This window comes from Staurois parvus, unplaced genomic scaffold, assembly GCF_062004578.1.
Source record: "Staurois parvus isolate SC_StPar_1 unplaced genomic scaffold, SC_StPar_1.0 ptg000385l, whole genome shotgun sequence".
NCBI lineage: Eukaryota > Metazoa > Chordata > Amphibia > Anura > Ranidae > Staurois > Staurois parvus.
Window position 1 is genome coordinate 1,834,933 of NW_028318181.1, and position 17,188 is coordinate 1,852,120.

Below are 17,188 nucleotides of genomic sequence, written 5' to 3' on the forward strand. Positions count from 1 at the left end.
AATAGTGCAATCATCATCATTGTGTTGAAAAGGAACATGAATAAAATAAACCATCGTCTGGCTAAGAGTTTTGACAACTGATTTTACATGACAATTTGGCCTACACCAGAAAAAGCAAAAGCTGATGTTTAACAGTAGCCAATGACTAGACGTTTGAGAACAGTGGGAGCACAGGCTAAACAGAAAAAAAAAGGATTATGTATAAATAGGCTACTGTATATGGATACCTTAGGTATAAAAATATCTGTGCCTAGAACATCACAGCCCATAAAGCAAAAAAGTGCCTACACTATTCAATATGGATCATACAATTCCATGTTTAAAAACAGTCAACAAATAGTGATCCTGGAAGATACTAGAACAATCACTGTAAACTACATTAAACAATACATTTTATAATATGTATCTAAATATGCAGTTATTGCGACTCTGCTAGAACAGTCCTCTTCTATTCTAAGTTACCTCCAAGAGAAATTTTCATTAACACTGTAGTCACCACAGATGGCATCACAGAGTAAAATACAGTCCTGGCAGAGTGTAGGCATACAGCTCCTAATGTGTACAAAAGCATTTTGCGCAGTTTTGCAGCCATTGTGTCTTTATTGATGACAGGAAGGCAATGTGGTGCCTCTTCCACTAGCGCCACCAGCTCTGAAGGCTCTTCTGACTTTACTTTCCATAGAACTTCTTGTTTAGAAGGAAGATGAGAAGGTTTACATTGACCTTTGCTCGGTCAATCATCTTCATAACCGCAACACCCTCATACTGCAGCTGGAGAAGGTCCTGAAAGTGCAAATGGGGAAAATCAGGAAGGTGAACACTTGGTATAAAAGCCTGCATTCAATCTGCAAAGTTGATTGGAGAACACATAATACATGTCTTGTTTTCATACAAATTTAGGATACACACGCAGACCTTTACATGGATGATCTGGACACATACTGGCACATTCATTGAGCTATGTTACAGGGTATCATTGTCAGTAACAAAACTAGCAATAGTTGAGCCCACTGGTAGAATGGTGTGGAAATCTCTGCAAACTATATATATATAAAAAAAAAAAACCTTCAGTTCTACATTTCTGTTCTCTTCTCTTGTTAATATGATCTTTTTGCAAACTGCTAAAATCTATTTCTTGGAATTGATTGATGAACACAGAAATTCAGATGCTGTCAGGTTCTACTATTATCCGCAGGAAGATTAAACATTGGAAAACCAACAAATTGTAAACCAACCTCATGATAACCCTTCATCTACAAAAGCATGCCTCAGATGGTAGCAAGCAGTACCTGAACATTAACACAGAATGGTAGGACCTGTGTCCCTCAATTGGCTGCTAGATACTCTGCATTCCTACTTCTTTTCTTGCCCATTGAGAGACACACAATTTAGATGCTGCTGGGACACCCAAATGTGGTGTGCTACAGAGGAACAACCTCTAACAAGCCCAACAGGACTGGGGAAGAGATGCTTGAAGGACCAACATCTGACACTTGATTAGGCTAAGCCTCTTACCCGATAGAGTAACCTGCCAGACAACCAAGGAAGGACACAGAATCAGCCTGATGCTCAAGACCAGGGGTCTCCAAACTTTTTAAGCAAAGGGCCAGGTTGCTGTCCTTCCGCCTTTAGGGGTGCTGGACTGTGGCCAGTGGGAGTAGAAAATGCCCTGGCAACAGTGCCCTATCATTGGCTTTAACCACATGCCGCCCAGCCACTGTAGAAATACGTTGGCAGGGCGGCATGGCTGGGCAAAACCACGTTTTAAAACGTGTTTGCAAAACAGGTAGGGGGCGCGCCACCGCCCTACCTGTCCCGCCGATCACGGCCACGGGTGTCAGTTACCGGCTGTGTCCCGCCGATTAGCGGCAATCACTGACAGAGAGCAGGGCTGCAGTAACTCTGCTTTCTGTCAGTTCCCTGTCAGCTCCTGACATGCTGAGCTGGAAAGAAGAGTTTATCTCTCCCGATCAGCTGTCCCCTGTGCAGTACACACCCCTGCCCCCTAGTAAAACACTCCCCTCACACAGTTAACCCTTTCAGTAAATAAAGTTAACCCCTTCCTCCCCAGTGCCATTAGTACAGCGTCATTTTTTTTTTTTTTTTTTTTGCACTGATCACTGTTTTGGTGTCACTGGGGATGTCCGTGACCCCAAGTCAGTCCCGTCCCCCCCCCCCCCCGTGTCAGAATGTCCGCCGCAGTCCCGCCATAAGTCGCTGATCGCCGTTATTAGTATAAAAAAAAATTAAATATCCTGGTATCTTTACCGCCATTTGTAAACGCTATAACTTTCACGTAAACCAATTAATTTACACGTATTGGGGTTTTTTGGGGTTTTTTTTAGCAAAGACATGTCGCAGAATACATTTTGGCCGAAATTTGATTTTGAAATTTTTTTTACTGGATATGTTTTATAGCAAGAAGTCCAGAATATTGTTTTTTTTCTCAAAATTGTCAGCTTTTTTTTTTTTATAGCGCAAAAAATAAAAACCCGCACAGGCGATCAAATACCACCGAAAGAAAGCTCTATTTGTGTGAAAAAAAGGACATAAATTTCATTTATGTATCGATTGCATGACCGCACAATTGTCCGTTAAACTAGCGCAGCGCTGTATAGCAAAAAAATGGCGTAAATTGCAGTATCTATACCATAGTTTGTAGACGCTATAACTTTCACACAAAGCAATCAATATACACTCATTGGGATTTTTTTTTACCAAAAACATGTAGAAGAATACATTTTGGCTTAAATTTATAACTAACTTTGAGTTTACTATATATTTTTTATAGCTGAAAGTAAAAAATATAGTTTTTCTTCAAAATTGTTGGTCTTTTTTTGTTTATAGCGTGAAAGATAAAAAGCGCACAGGTGATCAAATACCACCGAAAGAAAGCTCTATTTGTGTGAAAAATAGGACGTAAATTTTGTTTGGGTGCAGCATTGCATGACCGCGCAATTATCAGTTGAATTAGTGCAGCGCCGAGTAGCAAAAAGAGGCCTGGTCATTAAGTGGGGTAAATCCTCTGGAGGACAAGTGGTTAATAGGAGGAATAGTGCCACATTGTTGATAACAAAAAGAACAGTGCCCCATTGATGGTGTCAGTAGGGGGAATGGTGCTCCATCATTGGTTTCAGTTGGTGGAATAGTGCCCCAAGGGCCAGATAAAGGCAAGCAAAGGGCCACAGTTTGGAGATCACTGCCAGAGAGTTGCACCAAACAGAAAGGAATGCTAAACATGGATCTAAAAGCTGATCAACCACTACCCACTAAAACAGATGGAACAACTATAGTAACAAAAGAAAATAAAAACACAACTGGATGTGATCAACAGAAAATGGGGACAAACCCTGGAAGGAAAAAGTCCCAAGAAGTAATTAGGACAAACCAGGTCCAGGTGAGAAAGACTAGCCAATCTTCATGGGAAGGACTAAGCTGTCTAGAATCAAAACGACACAAAGTCAAGCATTAAAGAGGAGGTCTGGCTAGACAACCAAACTGGCTATGTGACACTTACCAGGGAAAACTTGAGCAGCAAAAACAAACAGCCATCGGGTGTGAAAAAGAGTGAGACCAGAGAATCCAAGGGATAGATTCCACAAAGTCAATGTGACTCAAGGGTTTGACTGAAGAGAAGGCACCCCCCACAAGGGTAGGCAGGAAATGGAATCGAAAGCATAGCCCCATATACTGGTGAGAAGGGGACCACTGGCGCTCATACATGCTCCCTGGCATGCACAGGTGCTGTTGTTACATTTCAGAGGATCCTGTTGAGAAACTGCCTTGTCTATCCCTGACCTCAAGCGCTGGATCTATGAAAGCTCCCAAGGAAACAATGGTATGCCTCCTTGAATGTTGTATGGCTAGCAAAAATCAGGGAAATCAATGAAATGGAAGACTTGGTTGCAACAGAGAGCACAAGAGATACATGTTTGAAAAAAATGTCTGCTCTGATTATTCAGCCCTACTAAACTTGGATCTAAACCCTGTAATGTTAGCAGAACACAACTTGTCTTATGGGACCCGAAAGTAAGAGCACGGCATCTATCCTTTCCCACGCTATTGTATCCTTTCCCACGCTGTTCAGGTGAGTTTACCCCCACCCATTTTTAAAAATGTTAATGAGTGCAGAGAGCCACGTGTAACATGGCACATATGGTATCGGATTTCCTCTCTTCAGTCTGTACAGCTCTGCTGAGCAAGCTGGCTGGCGAGTTGATTTTTGAACCATTTTTCCTTTATTACGGATATGCGTTGCCCGGTTCACTTAGTCCTTGCTTCATAAGCCAGTTATAGACCGGGGCAGGTGCCATGTTTTATTTTTCTGCTGAGCCGGGGGATTAAATAAGCTCATAATTTTATTTGCTGTGTTTTACAAAGTCTACTATTTGTATTATGGACATTATAATTATGATGTTGTACACGGAAATCCCTGTATACTTTTCTTTTTACCATTGTTGTGTATGATCTCTGTACTCTGTTTTATTGTTAAATAAAGATATGGAGGAGAAAAAAAAAAAAAAAAAAGGAAAGCCCCCGATCCTTCAGATCTAGAGAAGTATCAGACATCATGGAGCAAGGGACAGATATCTTTGTAGTACAGCTAAAAGCAATACATTGAGGGCAGAACAAAACAAAGCATCTGAAGAACCTTTCTTAAGAAGCTGATGATCAGTCAAAGGAAGGGGACCTATCTGCAGGTGCACAGGTCTCACAAAGTCATCAGGATATACTCTGTTCTTTTCAGAGGATACCTGCTGCAGTGAAAGAACCAGACTATTTTCCTTCACGCAGAAAGGACTCCCTACTCCTTCTTGTTGAAGACGTGGCAGCAGATGATGCCCAAACTGTTTTGAAGGGCAAGACAGTAGCCCCAGGAATAGTGGCTCTCCAGTGAGCAAAACCATATAGGGGAAGGGGGTGCCACAGGAAAAAAGGATTAGCCTGTGAGTAGAAAGAGGCATTCTCTGAACCTGAATTCCTGAGACACAAACTACCCAAGGACCCCTGGGGTTCACAATCAACCCCCCCCCCCCAAAGTGCTTGCTGCATCTTCATACTGAAACTTTTTAAATAGAGTTTGTGGACTGCCTAAGTGGGCCTGGGGGCAGAAGTAGATGAAAGAAGCATAGGCTTCAGCCGATATTTCCCTACACCTGAGAAAGCATTGGAAGCCTTCGGCTCTCACTGCTGTCATGCAGGCACTTGGCAGGAGAGAGGGACCAGGAGCGTCGGCGGGGGACCTGAGAAGAGGATGGTTGGGGCTACTCTGTGCAAAGGCATTGCACAGAGCAGGTAAGTATAACAAGTTTTTTGATTTAAAAATAAAATAGAGAAACTTATCTTTAAAATCACTTTAAGAAAATAATATATACAGTCATGGCCGAAATTGTTGGCACCCTTGATTTTTTTCCTGAAAATCAAGTATTTCACACAAAAAAGGTATTGCATTAACACATGTTTTGCTATACACATGTTTATTCCCTTTGTATGTATTGGAACAAATATAAAACAGAGGCAGAAAAGCAAATATGACATAATGTCACACAAAACCCCAAAAATGGGCTGGACAAAAGTATTGGCACCCTTAACTTAATATTTGGTTGCACACCCTTTGGAAAACATAACTGAAATCAGTCGCTTCCTATAACCATCAATAAGCTTCTGACACCTCTCACCCGGAATTTTGGACCACTCTTCCTTTGCAAACAGCTCCAGGTCTCTCTTATTGGAAGGACACCTTTTCCCAACAGCAATTTTAAGATCTCTCCACAGGTGTTCAATGGGATTTAGATCTGGGCTCATTGCTGGCCACTTCAGAACTCTCCAGCGCTTCTTTGCCATCCATTTCTGAGTGCTTTTTGACGTATGTTTGGGGTCATTGTCCTGCTGGAAGACCCAGGATCTTGGACGCAAACCCAGCTTTCTGACACTGGGCCCTACAGTGCGACCCAAAATCCTTTGGTAATCCTCAGATTTCATGATGCCTTGCACACAGTCAAGGCACCCAGTGCCAGAGGCAGCAAAACAACCCCAAAACATCATTGAACCTCCACCATATTTTACCGTAGGTACTGTGTTTTGTTCTTTGTAGGCCTCATTCCGTTTTCGGTAAACAGTAGAATGATGTGCTTTACCGAAAAGCTCTATCTTGGTCTCATCTGTCCACAAGACGTTTTCCCAGAAGGCTTTTGGCTTACTCAAGTACATTTTGGCAAACTGTAGTCTTGCTTTTTTATGTCTCTGTGTCAGCAGTGGGGTCCTCCTGGGTCTCCTGCCATAGCGTTTCATTTCATTTAAATGTCGACGGATAGTTCGCGCTGACACTGATGCTCCCTGAGCCTGCAGGACAGCTTGAATGTCTTTGGAACATGTTTGGGGCTGCTTATCCACCATCCGGACTATTCTGCGTTGCAATCTTTCATCAATTTTCCTCATCCGTCCACGACCAGGGAGATTAGCTACAGTGCCATGGGTTACAAACTTCTTGATAATGTTGCGCACTGTGGACAAAGGCAAATCTAGTTCTCTGGAGATGGACTTGTAACCTTGAGATTGTTGATATTTTGCCACAATTTTGGTTCTCAGGTCCTCAGACAGTTCTCGTCTCCTCTTTCTGTTGTCCATGCTTAGTGTGGCACAGACAGACACACAATGCAAAGGTTAAGTGAACGTCTCTCCTTTTTATCTGCTTTCAGGTGTGATTTCTATATTGCCCACACCTGTTACTTGCCCCAGGTGAGTTTACAGGAGCATCACATGCTTGTAACATTCTTATTTATCCGCAGTTGTGAAAGGGTGCCAATACTTTTGTCCAGCCCATTTTTGGAGGTTTGTGTGACATTATGTCGAATTTGCTTTCTTTCCTCCCTTTTTTTGTTTTGTCCCAATACACACAAAGGGAATAAACATGTGTATAGCAAAACATGTGTTAATGCAATACGTTTCGTGAGAAATACATGATTTCCTGGAGAAATATCAAGGGTGCCAACAATTTCGGCCATGACTGTATTTTCACACTACCCCTACACAAACACTTCAATGGTCATTCTTGTGAGGAGAAAAAAAAACACTTTCAAAGATTCACATCTTTGCTTTGCGGTAAAACACATTTTAAATTTGAAATGCACATTCCCAATGCATAAAAGACCTACATTTTAGGCGCTACAGTGCACAAATGTTATTAGGGTCCTGTGGTGTGCTGCAAATTAAAAAAAAAAAAACCGTTGCATGTGCATTACAAAGGTCTGCTATGGTGCTTTGGCAGCCCATATCAAATGAATGATCTTTCTTACCTCTACACACATACAGGCATGCAGTAATAAATAGTAAAGGCATGAAAAGTGTCCCTTCCCCTTTCTATAAATCATAATTTATCTTTATAAAAGTTATATAGTAGTATTGCGACTTAATTTAAAAAAGAAAAAAAAGCAATTAAGTCTGGTTTAATTTTTCAGTAAGCACATGAATCGTAACTTCAGAGTTATAATAACCTAGACATCTCTCTGCTATATTGGAAATGTGCAGTCTTTCATTTTTTGGCAGACCATGAGCAAATAGTACAGATAATGGGTTAACAAAACTCCAATGAGATTACCTGATAATGCAACATATATGTTTCCATTTGAACACCCATGAACTTGGCTTTCACTTCAAAATCACCAACTTCTTCCATAGGAGATATTTCAAAGATCACATTTTTAAATCTGCATAGACAACAGATGACAAGTGTGAGGGGTGTGTCAGACAGACAGTGTTGCAACACATATATACAGCATGAGATAAAAAAAAAAGAAATTCATCTTCAACACTGAAACCAGCAATGAAATTCTGCACCTTCTTTAGAAAATCGGAAATTTTGTGCATTTTGTAATCCAATGGTGCCACCAGTGATTTTGAAATTTGACCAACCAAGGCTTCAATTTCACCTCAAGTTGCTAAAGAAAAGAATTTTCGTGGCTGGGAATCTTCTTTTCTTTCCAGGCCACAGCTCATGCTTACTTCTTTTTCGATTAAGTTTCTCGCATGATTCTTCCATCAATGATTAGAAACTAATGGTGCGAAATTCGAATGAAAATTCTTCGTTCCAATTTTCGATAGAAAATTCTTACAGAATTCGACCTGTGTGTGGCTTGCATTACACAAAATCTGGAATTTCTGCTTCCCTGTCTTGTTATCTCAGGAGAGTAAACTTAATTTTTAATGTAAAAGGTGAAATGTATACTAACTTATGCTTATTAGGAAACATTTTGTTGATCTGGTGAAATACAAGAAGGAAGGTGAGCAAAAGACAGGCTTGAGAAGTGATGCAATCCCAGCACCCAGAGGGGAAGCAGCTGTGGGTTAAAGGGGAAGGGAATTGCTCAAGGGAAGGGAGGTACACAGGGCAATCCTCTCATAACACAAATGGCTGAAATCCAGTGGGTAGATACACAAGACAACACTAGCAGAATGGGCTAGGTGTGTAAACAAGAGAGAAACAGGACCCTAGTTAACAGAGTAATGAAGTGTAATTTTAGTGTGGAAGAAGGGGCTTCCGTCTAGACACTCTGCCATAAAGCCCAGATCAGTGGAAGGCTGCAGTAATGGGATCTCTGGAGAGCAATCAGAGTGACCATCAGGTTCTTGGTCACCTCTCTTACAGAAGTCCTTCTTCCCCGATTGCTCAGTTTGGCCGGGCAACCAGATCATTGAAGAGTCCTGGCTGTGCCAAACTTCTTTCAATTCAGAATTATGGAGGCCTCTGTGCTCTTGGCAACCTTCAGCGCAGCAGAAATGATTTATCGCCTTCCCCAGATCTGTGCCTTGCAATAATCCTATCCCGGAGCTCTACAGACCGTTTCTTTGAATCATGGCTTTTTTTTCTGATACAGTATGCATTGTAAACTGTGAGGCCTTTTACCCCCGGTTCACATATATGCAGCCGTGCGGGCTTCGTTTTGCACGGGCACAAGAGCCAATTCATTTGAATGGACTCCTGTGACACGCAGGGAAGTCCCTGCACTTCTTCTGAATACACAGCCCGCATGGGAGCCTCGGTTCGCATTACGGCTGCGTCTTCCAGTGCGGGCAGCGTGCCATTAGAACTAATGGCACCAGCCCCCGGGTCCGCATTCCTCAGTGCGGGTGGTACGGCCGCACGGATTTTCGTGCGGATCCGCAGCCGCACCACCCGCCTTATGCACGCCATAGACGGGTCGAAAACCGGCCATTTTTAAAAAAACGAAAAATCGGTCGTTCAATAGGCCGCCGTTACCACCAATGGTAAAAAATAAAGAAATCGGCTGATTTTCGTCCCGTCTACGGCCGGCATTTAATTACTTCTGTTCCTTGCAGAGAGCACAGCTATTATATTTGACATGAAAACATATTGCGGTTGCAACAATGTATCCATTTCGGATACAGCTGGTTTTTATTCGGATACAAATAGATACATTGTTGCAACCGCAATACTTTTCATATAAAATATAATAGCGGACTGGAATTCTTCTTTTTCTTATTTTTTCTTCTTCTTGCAGGTCACGGCTCATGTGCAGATTTTTTATTGGTAAAACAATCGGCCGATTTGCCCATCATTGCCGGGAAAATCGGCTGATTTTTTCCTAACTTTACCGATAAAAAAAGTGCCAAAACCCCGAAAAATGGCCGACCAATTAACCCACTAACGGTGTGAAAATCGGCTGATTTTTTTTTTTTTTTTTGGCTGAAAAATCGGCCGATTTTCGACCCGTCTATGGCCTGCATTATAGAGAGGTGTGTGCCTTTCCAAATCACATCTAATCAATTCATCTTACCACAGGTGGACTCCAATCAAGGTGTAGAAACATCTCAGCAATGATCAAGAGAAATGGGAGGCACCTGAGCTAAATTTCAAGTGTTGCTGCAAAGGGTCTGAATACTTATGCCAATGTGATATTTCAGTTTTTTATTTTTAATAAATTCACAGACATTTCTAAAATCCTGTTTTCATTTTGTTATTATGGGGTACTGAGTGTAGATTAATGAAAAAAATTATTTAAACTGTAGTATCAGGTTGCAACATGACAAAATTGAGAAAAGTAAATGAGAGTCTGAATACTTTCTAATCACACCACTGCAATTTAAAATCGTGCGATTTGTGTGTAATTTCAGGTCTGATTTCTGAAGACTTTATTGCTACTTGTAAAGATTTTCAGCAATTTCTTGCAATTTGCAGTGTGATTTCCATTATATTCTATGTATGTGAAATTGCAACAAAACTGAAGAAAAGGTAATGCAAGAACTACTTTAGAAATCGCGCTGTAGCAAATCGCACATGTTAAGACACTGAAATTCACATTCATTAGATGCGATTTCAATTCACAAATTGCACCTGAAATCGCACCGGTTTGACCGGGCATAAGGAAATGGAACTACTCAGTAATTGCCCAATAGTACAAAATCAAACTGCTAACAGTCTTATGTATGATACTTATTTTCACTTATACCTCCCGCATGCTTTTTAGTCAGTGTATTTTGGAATGTCGGGCAGGGTAAGGTACAGTCAACAGCATAGCAGCAGGGAGATGATAGATGAACAAGGGACTTCAAAAAAGACTGACAAATACAGAGGCTGGCCTAATAAAGACAGCTACAGTTTTCTTACAACTGCTTTTTATTGGAAGAGGCAATGCTAAAAAAAACCCTTTTGGCTAATAAAGTATTTTTGCATTAACTGCATAAAAGTTACATTATAGTGATTGATGAAAAACATACTCAAGACAGACTGGTCCTTTACTTTTCCCCTTGAGCCCTCACACTTATGCGGTGTGGTATATCACATGTGATTCACACAGAAACCGCACTGCATTCCTGGGCAAGCTGCAGGACCCTTTTTTTTTGTTCGCACTAGAATTGGATTTCATGGGTATTCACACCTATGCAATCTGATTCTGCACATCTCACCATGTTTTGCAAACCGATTTCGGGGTGCTGTTACCATACACACCCACAGCGTTTTGTATGAACGGGGTGCGAATATGATGAGGTGTAGAATTTGCACACAAACCAGTGCAAATCCCGCACTGCATCAGTGTGAACCCGGGCTCAAAGTACTTCGTTAGTGCACCAACTGGGTTGGAGAGAGTGTTTGTTTTGTTTTTTTTTCAATGGAACGTGCCTCAGTGGCTCTTGAAAACACAGATATTCCACTTCAAAATCTTTGCCCTGCCACATGTCTATCCCATGGATGGACTGCCCTCTGCAATTTAACTTATTCTAGTTTCCATAAAAAAAAACATCAAGTAGATTGCTTGTCAGCATGAAGTTCGGGTACGTGTGCACATCTTCCATTTGCAGTCTAATATCTTTGAATGAAGGGCACGGTTTTATGTATAAAGTCACTCAGGCTGGTATACACTTACTGGTTTGCTTGTAGATCCTCAATCTCCAGTAGCACACCTTTCTCATGGAGCCGGGCTGCCGTATATTTCAGAGATATCTTCTTGCTCTTTTTCACCCCTCCTGGTTTCTTGGAAACTCTGAATTTAAGAAATAAAAAAATAAACTGAATGTTTCCCAATTCTGTGTTTTTTTTATAGAAAAGGAGAAAGTATCTAATATTTAAAAAGCAAAAAAAAAAAAAGCAGTCAGCAGCAACCAAATTTCAAATCATCTAAGTTCTGAAAGTGACCAATTCTAAAATCGGATTGCTTGATATTGGTAACTAAACATCACTTTTTAAATATAATTAAAAAAAATAAGTCTATTTGTGTTGAAAACACAAGTCAAACCAAGCCCGCCCAAATCACAGAAAGAATATCTTTGGTACTCACTTGCCCTTGCTTGCCAGGTTGTCCAGGCAAGTCTTGATGTAACTCTTGTAATAGTCTACTTGTTCTTCATAAAACAGAGCCTTGGAGTTCAGAGCAGAATGAGTCTGCTGCAGCTTCACCAGTTCAGCCTTTCTCCTTTGTCGGTATCGCCTTTGATTACAAATCTCCTGAAGTAGAAAGCACAGCAAGCTTTTAATTAAAATTCAGGACAGATTTATTTATTGCATACATGTTCAGTAAAGTTTTCTGCCTTTTTCGTTTAAAACATAAAATTTCTGGTTTATCTTCTGCACTAAGTGCCTTACATGATCATATACTATTCCTCACATTGTAAATATCCCTGGTGCCCAATGCACAGCCTGGTGGTTCCTATGTGAGCCAAATGCAAAACTCCTGCGCTCCGGGACCCAGGCCGGTGGTAAGTAGATGGAATCAAACTCCAAAAAGGAAGGGACCACCGGAATAGACAAGGTCGTGCAGCTCCACATCAAGGCTGGGGAAGCCCAAACTAAACTGTGAAGGAGAACAACAAAAGAGAAGCGCACCAACCTTGCGCATTACCTCAGTAACCAAAAATTTATTGAATAAAAGAATGGTACTCACAAACAGCGAATAAAAACAAGCATGTAAGTCCTCAAGGGGACTTTAGAGGCAAGATGCCAATGCGAATCCCGTCATGGAGGAAGCCACTCAGTACAGCTGACGCGTTTCGAAGGACGTGCCTTCTTCCTCAGAGCTGACGGGATTCGCATTGGCATCTTGCCTCTAAAGTCCCCTTGAGGACTTACATGCTTGTTTTTATTCGCTGTTTGTGAGTACCATTCTTTTATTCAATAAATTTTTGGTTACTGAGGTAATGCGCAAGGTTGGTGCGCTTCTCTTTTGTTGTTCTCCTTCACGGTTCCTATGTGAGGCCAGCCATGTTTTGGGCTGGGTCCATCACCAGTTGGAGACTAGAGGGTTTAAGCAGTATCAACCGTAGTGTTGCCCACTAGCCTTGCCGCCTGCCCACCAACATTCCTAGTGCCAACTGTACCTGCTGGTCCCACCCTTTCCCAACCATTATTCCCACCCCTAGCTTGCAATTGTCAGCGCATTGCCCACTGAATCAGTGATAGGGCAGGGCTGTATACAGGTGGGAAGAAGGCAGTTTGAAAACTCAGTTGGAACCTGTGACAATCTTCCGCTTTGTGACGACTGACCATGCCTAACCAATGTGAGGGGGTCACCTAACCACTGAACACCAAATTGACAGTCACTATGACGTGCCTCCATACATTGGTGGGCATTGAAGTGCCCTCTTAACCATTTCAATGCCGGGCAATTTTACACCTTCCTGCCCAGGCCATTTTCAGCGCTCTCTCACACTTTGAATGACAATTGCGCGGTCATACAACATTGTACCCAAACTAAAATGTTATCATTTTCTTCACACAACTAGAGCTTTCTTTTGGTGGTATTTAATCACCGCTGGGGTTTTTATTTTTTGCTAAATTAACAAAAAAAGACCACAAATTTTGAAAAAAAACCCACGTTTTTCTTTGTTTCTGTTATAAAAGTTTACAAATAAATAATTGTTCTTCATAAATTTAGGCCGAGATGTATTCTGCAACATGTCTTTGGTGAAAATAACCCAAATTAAGATGTATTATTTAGTTTGTAGGAAAGTTATAGCGTTCACAAACTACGGTATAGATCTGAAAATTGATCAGTCCTGAAGTACTGACAGCCAATCTAATTTCTTGAGGTCCAAGAATGTCATAGTAGTACAGATATCCCCCAAATGACCCCTTTTTGCAGAGTAGACAGTCCGACGTACTTCATAAGAGGAATGGCGAGTTTTTTGAAGTTGTATTTTATTTTCATAATTTTTTGAAAAATGAAAAAATTATTTTCACTATTTTTTTTTTTTACATACTGTCACCAGTGCAGTACAGCGTCATCATATAACTGACATGGCGGTGAACAGGGACACTGACTGGTGACAGTATGAAAAAAAAATATATATATATTTTTTTTATTTTTTTTTATTATTTTTAATTACATTTTTTTTTTTTTTTTTTAAGATTTTTTTTTCATATTTTACTATGACCAAAGTAGTACAATGTTACCAAAGTAACATTGTACTACTTTGGGGAAGTGATCAGATTTTTTTTTTTTTTTTATACAATTTGCTTATAGCAAAGAATTACTTTGCTATAAGCAAGCATTTACCTGAATGAAATCGATTCATTCAGGTTTTTTTTTTTTGTGCTTAGCTGTGATTTGGCCACAGCTAATCACATGACATGTGCATGTGACCTGCTGTGACCATTCACAGCTAGGCACTAGTATACAATGGATGGCATGAATGAAGCCATCCATTGTATACAACTGTCATGTGACCTGCTGTGATTGGTCACAGCAGGTCACATGGTACCGGCAACGGGGGCCGGTACTCAGATCTGTCATCGGCCGTGTCCGAGGCACACGGCCGGTGACAGATCGCACCGCTGCGCGGCTCTGCAACCGCGCGAACTGCGCATGTGCGGGAGCACGCCAAATGGCGTGCACCCGGAAGGCTGCAGCATTTTTGTGACCGCCAAATGGCTATAGGCCGGGCGGCTAATGGCTAAATTGAATGACAATGAACAAGGAGGAAACAAGTTAAGTAAAACTGCCACTGACCACCAATGAAGGGGGTTTAAATAGCACAATACTGATCACCAATATAGGTGTAATTATTGCAGTCACAGACAGCAATGCAGGGGGACATTACTTTATCAATTGACATCAATGTGGGCAATTACTATTACTGCTATGAACACCAATGATGAGGCTTGTTTTACCCCCACTTTCTCCTCAGTGTGCACTGCAGTATAAAATACAGCAGGACCAACATTTTCAGGTGTTGAGGTGTTTTACAGCCAATGAGTGCTCTGCCTAACTTGATGCAATGCACTTCAATCCACGAAAAAGTGCTGCTATTGTGTAGTCCGCTGGATATGAAGGCAGTAAGCATATAAGGTCTGTCTCTTTAATATGAATTTAGAGAAAGAAATATAAGATCCAGCATCTTAAGGGGAAGTTCCGCTTTAAAGATTGGTCCCCCACTTCCCATTAAGGATTGACACCTTTGGGGAGAGGGGGGGGTCAGTGGAATGGGTACCCGAATTTGACAGGTACCCACTTCCACTGCGATTGCCTAGGCGATCGTAAGCGGTAGTTGTCCTCCCTCCCCGAAGTCTTGTGTGGCACGTGACAGGTCCCAGAAGATGATGGGGCATATTCAAGGCTTTGGACTTCTTTTTATTTCCTTTCCATCTTTATAACATTCCATTACCTTGTTATGCAGGTCTTTTAACAGATCTTTTCTGATCCCCATGGCTCAGTATCTAGCTTGCTCAGGTCATCCACATAAGAGCTAACAAACTGATTATTTATACACAGACACTTACCCTTGGTTCACAAATCCACGTTCCTGTGGGCTGTCTTTTGCACGGGCTCGAGAGCCCATTCATTTGAATGGAATCCCGTGCCCTGGGACACGCAGGGAAGAACCATATAAAAATGTATTTGGCAGTAATTACGGGTGGGGAGGGGTTGGTGGACAAAGAATATTCAAGAACATTCATACTCTTTTTATTATGCGGCCATAGAGATTTAAGCGATTGATTTACTAAAGGCAAATATACTGTGCCCTGCAAGTGCAGTTGCTCTAGACCCGAGGGGAAGCTCTGAAACGAGAGGAAACTTCTATCATCCAAGCATGTGAAAGCAAAAATGCAGTTTTTTTTTTTAAATTTTCCTTGCTTGTGATTGGGTAGTCTTTGCTAAGTCATGCTGTACCTCATTTACTAAGCTCTGGAGCAACTGCACTTGCAGTGCCCATTATATCTGCCTTTAGTAAATTAACCCCAGTTTTGATAAAGGTACTTCTTTTCACTGCATACATTACTATAAAACACTTTTATAGGAGAAGTTTTAACTAATTCAGTATTTTTACAATGTTAAATAACTAATTCTGCAGAAACCAAGATTGCAGTGAAAATATATGAGATGATGATGCTGGATCCAACATTTTAAACCCTTCCATAGTATAATATAATTTGAAAAATCTAAACAAAACATTATGCCAGAAAGCATTGAAGTTAAAAAAAAAATGCACCAGTTCTGCTTTCAGAAAACAAATAAAATTGCCTGGAGTTACATTCCAGTTTGGCAACACTTTCATAGAACACAGAAACTAGTATACAAGGTATAGGTAGCCAAAAGGAAATCCGTATATAGTTGTGCTCAAAAGTTTGCATACCCTGGCAAAAATCATGAAATTTTGGGATTGATATTGAAAATATGACTAATCATGTTATTAAACGGTCTTTTATTTAAAGATAGTGATCATACGAAGCCATTTATTATCACATAGTTGTTTGGCTCCTTTTTAAATCATATTGATATGAGAAATCACCCAAATAGCCCTGACCAGAAGTTTACATACCCTGGAATGTTTGCCCTTGGTACAGACACAAAAGGTGACACACACAGGTTAAAAATGGCAATTAAAGGTTAATTTCCCACATCCGTGGCTTTTTACACTGCAATTAATGCCTATTTATAAAATGTCACTGAGTTTGTTAGCTCTCACGTGGATGAAGGCTAGATACTGAGCCATGGGGATCAGAAAAGAACTGTCAAAAGACCTGTGTAACAAGGTAATGGAACTTTATAATGCTGGAAAATGATATAAAAAGATATCCAAAGCCTTGAATATGCCTATCAGTACTGTCCAATCACTTATTAAGAACTGAAAAGTTTTGGGATCTTTTGAAACCAAGCCAAGGTCAAGTAGACCAAGAAAGATTGCAGTCACAGCTTCCGGAAGAATTGTTCAAGTTCTAAAGGAAAACCTACAAGTAACCTCAAGAGAAATACACGCTTATCTGGAAAAAGATGGTGTGGTTGTTTTGAAGGAGCACAATACACAGATACTTGGACAAAAATGAGCTGCATTGTCAAGTGGCCAGAAAGAAGCCTGTACTGCGCCAATGCCACAAAAAAGGCTGGTGAGGCACATCAAGGTGTTGTCGGGATATTGTAACCAGGCATTTTTGAGGCATTGATACAGTAATGGCTTCTTTCTGGCCGCTCGACCATGTAGCTAATTTTTGTGCAAATATTGTAGTGTGCTCCTCCAAAACAACCACGCCGTAATTTTCCAAAGCAGCCTGTATTCCTCCTGAGGTTACCTATGGGTTTTTCTTTGTATCCCAAACAATTTTTCTGGCACTTGTGTCTGCAATCTTTTTTTGGTCTACCTGACCTTGGCTTGGTATCAAGGGATCCCTGAATTTTCCACTTCTTAATAAATGATTGAACAGTACTGACTGTCATATTCAAGGCTTTGGATATCTTTTATA

At 41.0% G+C, this 17,188-nt stretch overlaps 2 long non-coding RNA genes across 11 annotated transcripts in view; one reads left to right on the forward strand and one right to left on the reverse strand.

Moving 5' to 3' along the window:
- Positions 1-17,188, forward strand: part of LOC149455897 (uncharacterized) — a 363,195-nt gene that overhangs the window by 224,867 nt on the left and 121,140 nt on the right. The window contains exon 5 of one of the 10 annotated variants that reach the window (XR_016314012.1): positions 9,800-9,958. The exons of the other annotated variants lie outside the window; for them this stretch is intronic. This is a non-coding gene — a long non-coding RNA (uncharacterized LOC149455897). Of the gene's footprint in view, positions 1-9,799; positions 9,959-17,188 lie in introns of those variants that run through there. 10 annotated transcript variants of the gene reach the window in all.
- On the reverse strand, positions 298-7,699 carry LOC149455899 (uncharacterized). The gene is made up of 2 exons (XR_016314021.1): positions 7,598-7,699; positions 298-783 (listed from the first exon to the last, which is right to left on the reverse strand). It is a non-coding gene; the product is annotated as an uncharacterized LOC149455899 (long non-coding RNA).